Below are 10,317 nucleotides of genomic sequence, written 5' to 3'. Positions count from 1 at the left end.
TGCAAGCCAAGCCACCCAGACCCAACAAGACTCTCTTCTATTATTTTACTTGAACTATGAAGAAACCAGACTCTCTTCCCTACTGTGTATATATATATTTTTTTTCTTTTTTTGAGACAGAGTGTCACTCTGTTGCCCAGGCTGGAGTGCAGTGGTGCAATCTCGGCTCACTGCAAACTCCACCTCTTGGATTCAAGTGATTCTCCTGCCTCAGCCTCCCGAGTAGCTGGGGCTGTAGGTGCGTGCCGCCACACCAGACTAGGTTTTACATTTTTAGTGGAGACGGGGTTTTGTCGTGTTGGCCAGGCTGGTTCCCTACTGTGTATGAAGCTGAGAGCACCTGCCTGGGAAGGGAGCAGACGAAGCTAAGCCAAGAGGCAACAGAAACAAGTCCTGAGGATGTGACTGGAGCCCCAGCATCAAGACTCATCGGAAGCCAGCCCAACCTTCAGCCTCTGAAGCCAGCACATTTTTTGTGTGTTTAATCCCATCGGGTTGGGTTTATGTCATTTGTAACTGAAGGAGTCTTTTCCAATACACTACCTTTGGAGAGCCTTCTGTCTTGTCAGGGGCACAGATAGACAAACAGGTAACTTCAGATGAGAGTGGGGTGGGTACTGGGGCCTCAAGGGGGACTAGAAGCTGAGCCTGGACCCTGGGAGGTTTCCTGGAGGAAGACATGCCTGAGCTAAGCCTTGCATGAGTAGAGTGGGTCAAAGGCAGAAAGCTGTGAGCCTCTTGGTGCACAGAGGGGATTCGGTGTGAAGCAAGGAGAAACTCAGGTGAGGCCGGCACAGCAGGCAGGACCAGGCCATGGATGGACAGGTGAGCCAGAGTGAACTCCGTCCACCAGCTCACCTGAAAAGTCATTCTGTCCTGGGCAGCGTGTGTCAGAGCCGTGGGCAGCTAGGCCCTAAATCCTTGATGTGCTCCTTGGTACCCAAGACTGTGTGCCTGCAGAGGTCTGGGTGGGAAATGCTGGCACGTGGGAAGGAGCAAGCACTGAAGGCAGGATCTTGGCTATCCAGAAATGCCCAGGCTTCCTGGGGACCAGAGTGGAACATTTTATGGTCCATTGGAAGCGAATTCTGCCACAAGGAAGATTGCATTTGATGCAGCCACTGTTGTTGTTCTGGGCTACCAGGAGGTTAGGCTTCAAAGAGGGAAATCTGGGGACGAAAAACAAACCTGGAACCCAAAGTACCTGGGGAGAAAACATGCCAGTGCGTTTGGGCTGTTTTGGATTCAAAGCGTGTATCCTGCGGAGATCAGAGTTGGGCAGGGGAGGGGAGTTTGGGGATGAGGAGCTGGCATATATATTTTTTCTACTTCTTCTTCTACTTTCTACTTTTTCGACTTCTACAATCAAACGTATTTGATTGACGTTCTGTTCGATCAATAAATAAGGAACTAATAAACAAACCATCAGATACTGCTTTGGATTCCTACTGATGGTGAGAAAGAGAAGCAAGCTCAAGCAGATCATCAGTGATAATGATAAGGGAGGTGCCAACCAAAGGAGAAAGAAGCCTCCACACTTGGCTGATATTGCTGAGGACTAAACTCTGAATTTTTTTTTTTTTTAATCTTGCCCAAATTCCTATCTAAGGGGTCTGGGGAGTCATGCCCTACAAACCACAAATTCTCATCAGATGAGTTTTATTTGACCCTGTATATTGTGACTTACTATCCAATTTGACTGTGGCATAACAAGAAAGAAAATCAAAATGTTTTACCCCAAAATATATTTCCTTGCCGTACCTGAAAATTGCCCTGCATAGTCTTTTGTGGGAAAAATCCACATCCTATAGAGAATCTCTTTTCCCCTTTGTTTCCTCCTTTCCTGTTCAAATCCAGGAGATAATCAACTAGCCTGATAAGAAACATTTTACAATCTGGTCTCTCTCTAAAGTCTGCTATTTGAGAGATTCTTCTGCACAATAAAACTTGGTCTCCACAATCCTTTATCTTAACCTGAGCATTTCCTTTAATCCCAGGTCTTCAGATAAACTCAACCAACTGTCAACCAGAAAATGTTTGCATTTACTGATAGCCTGAATTCCCCCCGCCCCCCTCCTTTGAGTTGTTCCACCTTTCGGAACCAAACCAATGTATTTCTTAAATGTATTTGATTGATGTCTCATGCCTTCCTAAAATATATAAAACCAAGCTGCACCCTGACCACCTTGGGCACATGTTCTCAGGACCTCCTGAGGGCTGTGTCAAGGGCCATGGTCACTCATATTTGGCTCACAATGAATCTCTTCAAATATTTTACAGAGTTTGACTCCTTTTTGTCAACACTGCCACGGGGCACGGAGGCCTGGGCCCTGGAAACGTCCCTAGGTAAATACTGAAGCGGGAAGAGGGATGGCTGGTTTGACGCAAACAGATCAGAAGGGAGGACTTTAGACAGAATAACCCCCGGGAAGATCGAGGGATTATGGACTCCCAGGCGATTTCCTAAGGGACAGTGCTGAAGTGTCTCTTTTTACTGAAAATTGGACTGTGTGAAACAGGGTCAAATTAAGGGACCTTTCTCAGCAGTTACCTGAGGGGCCTCTTCTCTCTAATTACTAGGATTGCACCAGACGACTCCCTTTGTTCTGCCTGGCTTCTGAAATAGCAGCTTCCTCTCCGAAGGTGCAGGCATGCAAAACACGGTGTTGATCTGGTATTCTCTGAAGTGGTTAATCTACATGCAGAACGATGAAAAGGTGGTTTATTAGGTTAATTGCTACTGCAAAAAAAATTATTTTTTTCTGCTGAGAGCATGCATCTGAAAATCGATACATAAGGCTGTGCAAATAGAAATAAAATTGTGGCCCCAGAGCATCCTTTCCCATAAATCGGTGTGGTTAAAAGTATGGTAACCAGAGTATGTTGAGACTTTCTTACAGCAAACAAGAAAAATCCACACGCACCTTCCAGCCACACTGGGAAGTTCAGGCCACCCCAGTAACTTTCACCTTGGGAGCCGCAGGGATGGTCTTCAACTACTTTTTTTTCCTCCATTCCAATTCACCCTGTTGTAAGATATATCATCAGCTGACAAGTTTCTTTCGACATTGATTATAAGATGCACTTCAATTTCTGTAATGTTAGAAAGTGAAAAAAAAAAGTTTCTTTTTGTTTTTTGTTTTTTGAGTCAGAGTCTCGCTTTGTCACCCAGGCTGGAGTGCAGTGGTGCGATCTCTGCTCACTGCAACCTCTGCCTCCCGTGTTCAAGCGATTTTCGTGCCACAGCCTCCCGAACAGCTGGGATTACAGGCGTGCACCACCACGCCCGGCTATTTTTTGTATTTTTAGTAGAGGCAGGGTTTTACCATGTTGGCCAGGCTGGTCTCAAACTCCTGAGCTCAGGTGATCTGCCCGCCTTGGCCTCCCAAAGTGCTGGGATTACAGGTGTGAGCCACCATGCCTGACCAGTCCTGGAAGGTTTCTGAGAGCAGAACTGGCGCCTGGGCCTAGAGAGTTTTCTGAAGCCTGCATCACAGAAGAGCAGGAGCTGTGCTTTGCAAACTGCAGAAGGACACCCACCAGTGGGTGAAATCCAGGTTGTGGGTTGTGAAAACTAGAAATAGAATAGAATAGAAAAGATAATGTTGGCCAGGTTCGGTGGCTCACACCTGTAATCCCAGCACTTTGGGAGGCTGAGGTGGAGGATCACTTGAGCCTGGAAGTTCAAGACCAACCTGAGCAACACAGGGAGACCCTGTATCTCCAAAAAAATTAAGTAATTAGCCGGGCATGGTGATGTGTGCTTCGTGTCCCAGCTACTCGGGAGGCTGAGGTGGGAGGATCACTTGAGGCTGAGAGGTTGAGGCTATAGTGACCCATGATCATGCCACTGCACTCCAGCCTGGGTGACAGAGCAAAACTCTGTCTCAAAAAAAAAAAAAATATATATATATATATACACACACACACACACACACACACACATACACACATATACATATATATACACACATATACATACACACACACACACACACATATATATAAAATCTATACTGGGCACGGTGACTCACGCCTGTAATCCCAGCACTTTGGGAGACTGAGGCAGGCAGATCACCTGAGGTCAGGAGTTTGAGACCAGCCTGTCCAACAAGGCAAAACCCTGTCTTTACTAAAAATACAAACCTTAGCCAGGCATGGTGGTGGACGCCTGTAATCCCAGCTACTAGGGAGGCTGAGGCAGGGAGAATCGCTTGAACCCCAGAGGCGGAGGTTGCAGTGAGCTGAGATGGCGCCATTGCACTCCAGCCTGGGCAACAGAGTGAGACTGTCTCAAAAAATAAAAATAAAAAAAAGAAAAGAAAAGAAAAATAGAGTTGGGCGCGGTGGCTCACGCCTGTAATCCCAGCACTTTGGGAGGCCGAGGTGGGTGGATCACAAGGTCAGGAGATCGAGACCATCCTGGTTAACATGGTGAAACCCCGTCTGTACTAAAAATACAAAAAATTAGCCGGGTGTGTTGGCGGGTGCCTGTAGTCCCAGCTACTCGGGAGGCTGAGGCAGGAGAATGGCGTGAACCTGGGAGGTGGAACCTGCGGTGAGCCGAGATTGCGCCACTGCACTCCAGCCTGGGCGAGAGAGTGAGACTCCATGTCGGAAAAAAAAAAAAAGAAAAGAAAAGGAAACAAAAATAGAATAGAAAATACTAGTGCACAAGGCTGGGTAAAGATATGCTCTTTGATGACTTTTTTTTTTTTTTGAGACGGAGATTCGGCAGGGGAAGGGGTCGGGGGGAGGGAGGGGAAGAGAGGGAAGCTCTAGGGGACCAGGCATTGACCAGGAAACTGGACACCTGGGCTTCTTCCCTGGTTAACTACAAGGAAAGGTGAACATGAAACTTCCTGGCATGCGGGCTGCGTCCAGAACTCATTTCCCACTGAAGCCTCGTTCTCAAGAGGAGCAGGGGTCTTAGCTTGGCTCAGAGTGTAGCTAAATTGCAACCTTAAATGCGATACGGAAGAATGACTGGCCTACCATGGACTCTATGGGCAGTGGGGGAGGTGGGTTCCTGGCTTCAGTGGGGCATTCCAGGAGCATCTCAATCACTAGACCCCAAATCTAAGGATCTTCATCCCAGTTCTCCTCTCTGGCTCAGCTTAGCTCCAGCAAGGGGGCTGGAGAGGAAGAAGACAGGCAGAGAGTGCTGGAAGGATGGGGTTGGGCAAGGCATAGGAGGCTTTGGTGGCTGGAGGCAGAGGTGGGCACCAGGTGGTCTGGCCCCAGAGCTTTGACTTTGTCCAGCAGTGGAACCGCAGGCTTCTACATTGGGGCGGCTTCCCCGGAAAGGAATGGAGTTGGCACTGGCTCTTCCTTCCTGCGGTGGCACATCTATGCTGGGGGTGGTGGGTGTGGGTTGGCCTGGAGACACCTCAGGAGCACCCCTCGCCCTCACCTTCAACGCACACTGCTTGTGCGATTCACTTTCTCTCTGCCACGCGCCATGCTTGGGCTGCAGACCCTGCTTTCACCTAAGTATTTTGGGGACAGGCCCCAGAAGAGGGGCAGGTGGCAGCGTTTGGCCAGAGGGGCCCTTCAAAGCCTCTCACAGCACCCAGCCCACCACTCAGGGCCTGGCCCCGCCTCTTCCCTGCTGCCTTTGACCTGGGAAAAACAGTGCCCAAGTACAAAAGCGGCTCCACATTCCACATTCCCGGGGAGAAAGGGGGAGTCTGGCCCAGAGGGGGGTGTGTCTGTCCCTAACTTTTTTAGTGAAACAAGGAAGGAGTTGGGGCGGCAAGTCTCCACAGATATGCCTCTTGCTGTAGCATGTATCTGAGCACGGGTCTGTGCGTGTGTCCACTGAGAAGCCGCTGGTGCTTCCCGAAGCCGCTGGGGCAGGATGTCCCCAGGCCGCTGAGGAAACTTCCCAAGGGGGTGAAACTTGATTCTTCCACAGCTGCCTTGCTGGATACCCACACTCCTTTGCAGCCAAGTCCTACCCAGGCCAGCCCCACTGAGTGTGTGTGTGACAGATCAGAGGGTGTGTGTGCCGAGTGTGGATGTGTGTGGATGTGAGACTGAGAAAGAGAGGAGAGGATTGATGGGGGTTTGTGTGTGCGTGGACATGTGCGCGTTCACCAGCGTGTCCGAAGAAAGCCTTTGCTAGGCAAAAGCAAGCAGGAAGAGAGCAAGAACCTCTCCATGTGCTATATTCTCCAATGACCCTTTTAAATATATGACAAACAGTTAAAACAAAAGCCCATTTAGCTTTTATGCCTGTGATTCGTGGTATCCATTCCAGTTAATTACAGTGATTTAAAAACATCTGCATTTAATAAAGAACCTTCCTCTCCCCCAGTTCTCAGCCCACCCCGCTCCCAACCCCAGTCTTTCTTCAGGCCACTGGGCTAATGCAGTAATTACATCTCCATGCCAGGCCACAGCTGAGGGATGGCAGAAGGGAAGGCTTCATCAGGCGGGGAAGGCAAAGTAGGGATGGGCAGGGCAGGGAGGTAGGGCTGGGGTGGGAAGGGGAGATAATTGGTAGAGGAAGCTAGTGGGGCAGGGCAGGGTGGAGCTGGGTGGGGAAGGTGGGGCTGGGGAAGGTGGGGTGGGGGGCAGAGCTAGGGCCGGGGGAGCGGGGGGGGGGAGGCTGGGACGAAGGGAGCTGGAATGGAGGTAGGGGGAGGCTGGAGGCAGAGCTGGGTTGCGGGGAGGTTTTGGGGAGCTGAGTCAGGACTTCTGTCTAGCAGAGGAATCCTAGGTTGGGAGAATCCAAATCCAGAGACTAGGAAATGGATATATTCAAAGGCCTTTATTCATTTTGGATCATAGGATTGTTTATTTCACAAAAAGGGAGACTGAGGCAAGGCAAGGGACTTCACTCTTCACCCTGGGGCCCTCCCTTTGCTTCAGGAAGGAGGCTGGCAGTGGTAGAGAGAAGAGCAGGAGACCGAGAACAGAGAGGGGAGTGGAAGAGCATCCAAACAGGGAAGCCAGTCCTAGGGCCAGAACCTTTTAAAAAATGTGATGTGCTAGCCTCTGGCTCCCTCCTGCTGCCCTGGTGATGTGTTTGTGGTCCATGCTTGGGGCTGTGCCTGTCACTGGTCACATGGACTCCTTGGTGGACATTAGGAGGCTCAGTGGCCTCCTGGACACACAGCCTTGGGTGAGTCCCAGCCTGCCGTGGACAAGCAGAAAGGATCCTAGCCGGGCCCCAGGGAAGGGAGTATGGGTCACAACCCTGCAGGTAGTCTGGCCTCGGCCGAGGGGCAGGTGGGCCTGGGGGTCTGGCTGAGGACTGCAGGTGCCAGCCCTTTGCTCAGGAATCCAAGCTCCCGCAGCCACTGACCACAGTGCAGCGCACTGCCCACCACCTCCCCTGGCAGGTCTCTCACCTTGCCCAAAACTCCACCTTCAGTGCAGAAGTGGCTGCTGGCTGCCTGATTTCAGTGGAGGGGAAAAACTGAACATCTGATTCTACGCAGCAGTTCAGGACTTTGGGAGACCTGGGAGAGGAAGAAGGATGGGCACAGCAAGGAAGAGGGAGGAGAAACCAGCTTTGGGGTCTGGAGAAGGAAGGCAAGGTCCTGGTGGTCCTGTGTGGGGGTCTTGGGGAATGATACATTCCCAACTTCAAGTGCAAGACCTCTGCTCTCAGAAAGAAGGGTGTGGGGGCCAAGGAGGAAGGAGGGAGACTGGCACTTGGGCATTACCCAGGGCTGGTGTCCTTCTCCTGGTCTCAATACCTGCAGCCAGGAAGTGACTCCTCCCTGTAATCCCGCCCGCAGCCCCCATTTCCTGATCCCAGGGGTAGAGACTCCTGGCACTGGAGGGCAGGCAATAGGCCCCTAAAAAACCCGTAAAGCTGCTTCTGGACAGGAGAAGCCTGTGGGTGGACTCTCATGCAGGAAGGGGGATGTTGGTGACCAAGAGTAGAAATGAGCGCACCCTGCAGTGTTGGAAGCAGGCTTTGGAGGCCAGCAGCCCCTCTGAGGACCAGCTGGGAGTATGGTGGTGGTGTCTGACTGGAGAGGACCTGTGTCAGGCTGGGGCCCGCTGTTCCCAGAGGGGGAACTGTGGGGTCTCTGTGCCTCTCCCAGGTTGGAACTGAGAACGAGCTTTGCTTCCTGAGGTTGCCTTTTTCCAAAGCTGCAATCTTGCTTCCACTTCTGTTCTCCACAGCCAAGAAAGACAAGATCAGAGAATGCATTCTCAGTGGGGTTCAGGTGGCCCTGCTGGGCCCCACAGCCACCTGCTGGGACCAGGCTTAGATAAAGGGTAAGACCGCAGGAACACCATCAAAGCCAGCTACTCCTGCGTGGCCCTTCGAGAACAGCCTGGGGGAGGGGGGACGGGTGGGGCGCACCTGCTGGAGCGCACATCCTCAGGCAGGGTGAAAGGAGACTCAAAAAAGCCAGCCTCTCAGGGTTACTCCTTCCAGGAGAAAATAAACCTTTTCCCCTTTCTCTTTTCTTTTCTTTTCTTTCTTTCTTTTTCTTTCCTTTCCTTTCCTTTTGTTTTCTTTTTCCTTTTTCTCTTTCCTTTTTTTTTTTTTTTTTTTTTTTTGAGACAGGGTCAGTGGTGCCACCACAGCTCACTGTGGCCTCAGCTTCCCAGGCTCAAGCTATCCTCCCACCTTAGCCTCCCAAGTGGCTGGGGCTACAGGTGCATACCACCACGCCTGGCTAATTTTTAAAATATGTTTTATAGTGATGAGGTTTCACCATGTTGCTCAGGCTGGTCTCAAACTCCTGGGCTCAAGCAGTCTGCCTACCTTGGCCTCCCAGAGTGCTGGGATTACAGGCGTGAGCCATGTTGCTCAGCTAGAAGGAGACCTTTCTTCAGTTCCTTGAAGGCAGGTTCGTACCCCACCCTCCTCTCTGCGCACCCTTCCCACTGCCCTCCCCACACCCTGCTTCCTTTTCTTCATTCAGCGTGTCCATTTGCTCATTGTTTCTCTCCCCAAGTGGAACATGAGCTCTGAGAGGGTAGTGACTGCACACTGGCTGGGTCTGCAGCAAACGCATGACTGGGGACGTGTCACAGATGCACACAGGGGCACATGGCAACAGACGCAGCAAATGCACATTGCCTCCACACCGCAGGCTCTGCGGAGTTTCCCCTGTGGAGTGCCGTGGATCCTGTTATTGGAATGAATTTGGATCCCCTGCAATGTCTGCCACACCTCCCTCAGGGGGTGGTCTCCCATGGCTTCATCTGTGTCTCTGCTCCTCTGGCCCATTCACGGATGGGAAGAGATGCCTTCAGCCCCCTCCCATGGGGGATTCCCAACTGACACTGTTCCCTGTCGCCTCCCCAGGTTCCAGCTCACCTTCCTCTTCTTCTTCTTCTTCTTCTTTTTTTTTTTTTGAGACGCAGTTTCACTCTTGCTGCCCTGGCTGGAGTGTAATGGCGTGATCTCAGCTCACTGCAATTTTCGCCTCCTCGGTTCAGGCAATTCTCCTGCCTTATCCTCCTGAGTAGCTGGCATTACAGTCACACACCACCACCCCTGGATAGTTTTTTGTATTTTTACCAGAAACGGGGTTTCACCACGTTGGCCAGGTTGGTCTCGAACTCCTGACCTCAGATGATCCACTTGCCTCGGCCTCCCAAAGTGCTGGGATTACAGTCGTAAGCCACCACACCCAGCCCAGCCCCCCTTCTTTTGAGGAAGCTACTATGCCATTGCTGTCCCCTGCTGACCCTGCCTCCCAGCCCCTGCGCAGACCCGGTTCACCTCTCACCAGCATCGCATCCCCTGTGACCTCATCCCCTTGTGGGCGGCAACCCTTGACCTCCTCTTACATTATAGCTACTTGTGTTTGTGTCTCTCTTCTCTAGGTCATCAGTACCTGAATAAAAGAGACTGGGTCTTTTTCCTCTGGCAAGTTTGAACATAATGAGGTAGGAGGTGAGACTTGACTCCAGAGGTGGGGCTCAGACACTGGAACAGATTGAGGACTAGCTAAAACCAGACCAGTGCAGAAGCAGCTTTCTGGTCAGACATGGCCACCAGTGTGCTATGTCAGGTTACCATTGCCATGGCAACAGCCGGGAATTACCACCTCTTTCTATGACCATATTGATGACCCAAAAGTTACTGCTCATCCCCTAGAATTTTCTGCATAAACTGCTCCTTAATCTACATGCAATTAAAAGTGGGTATCAATATGTCTGCTAACCCGCCCTGAGTGGCAACTCTCAGCACACTGCCTGCGGGGCAGCCCTGCTCTGCAGGGGCAGTCACAGAGCTGTCACGCAGCTGTAACACTGCTGCTTCAACAAGGCCATTTTCTTCTACCCCCTGCTTGCCTTTGCATTATTGCCTGGGCAAGACCAAGAACCCTCATG

The 10,317-nt window shown here is 51.2% G+C and overlaps 1 long non-coding RNA gene across 1 annotated transcript; it reads right to left on the bottom strand.

Annotated features, from left to right (window-relative positions):
* Nucleotides 1-2,477: 2,477 nt before the first annotated feature.
* Nucleotides 2,478-9,347, bottom strand: LOC103879013. Its single transcript, XR_004179523.1, has 3 exons — nt 8,738-9,347; nt 2,925-3,093; nt 2,478-2,695 (listed from the first exon to the last, which is right to left on the bottom strand). It is a non-coding gene; the product is annotated as an uncharacterized LOC103879013 (long non-coding RNA).
* Nucleotides 9,348-10,317: the final 970 nt, after the last annotated feature.

The sequence above is a fragment of the Papio anubis genome, chromosome 17, assembly GCF_008728515.1.
Source record: "Papio anubis isolate 15944 chromosome 17, Panubis1.0, whole genome shotgun sequence".
In the NCBI taxonomy this organism is placed as follows: Eukaryota; Metazoa; Chordata; class Mammalia; order Primates; family Cercopithecidae; genus Papio; species Papio anubis.
This window is presented reverse-complemented; position numbering and strand designations above follow the sequence as displayed.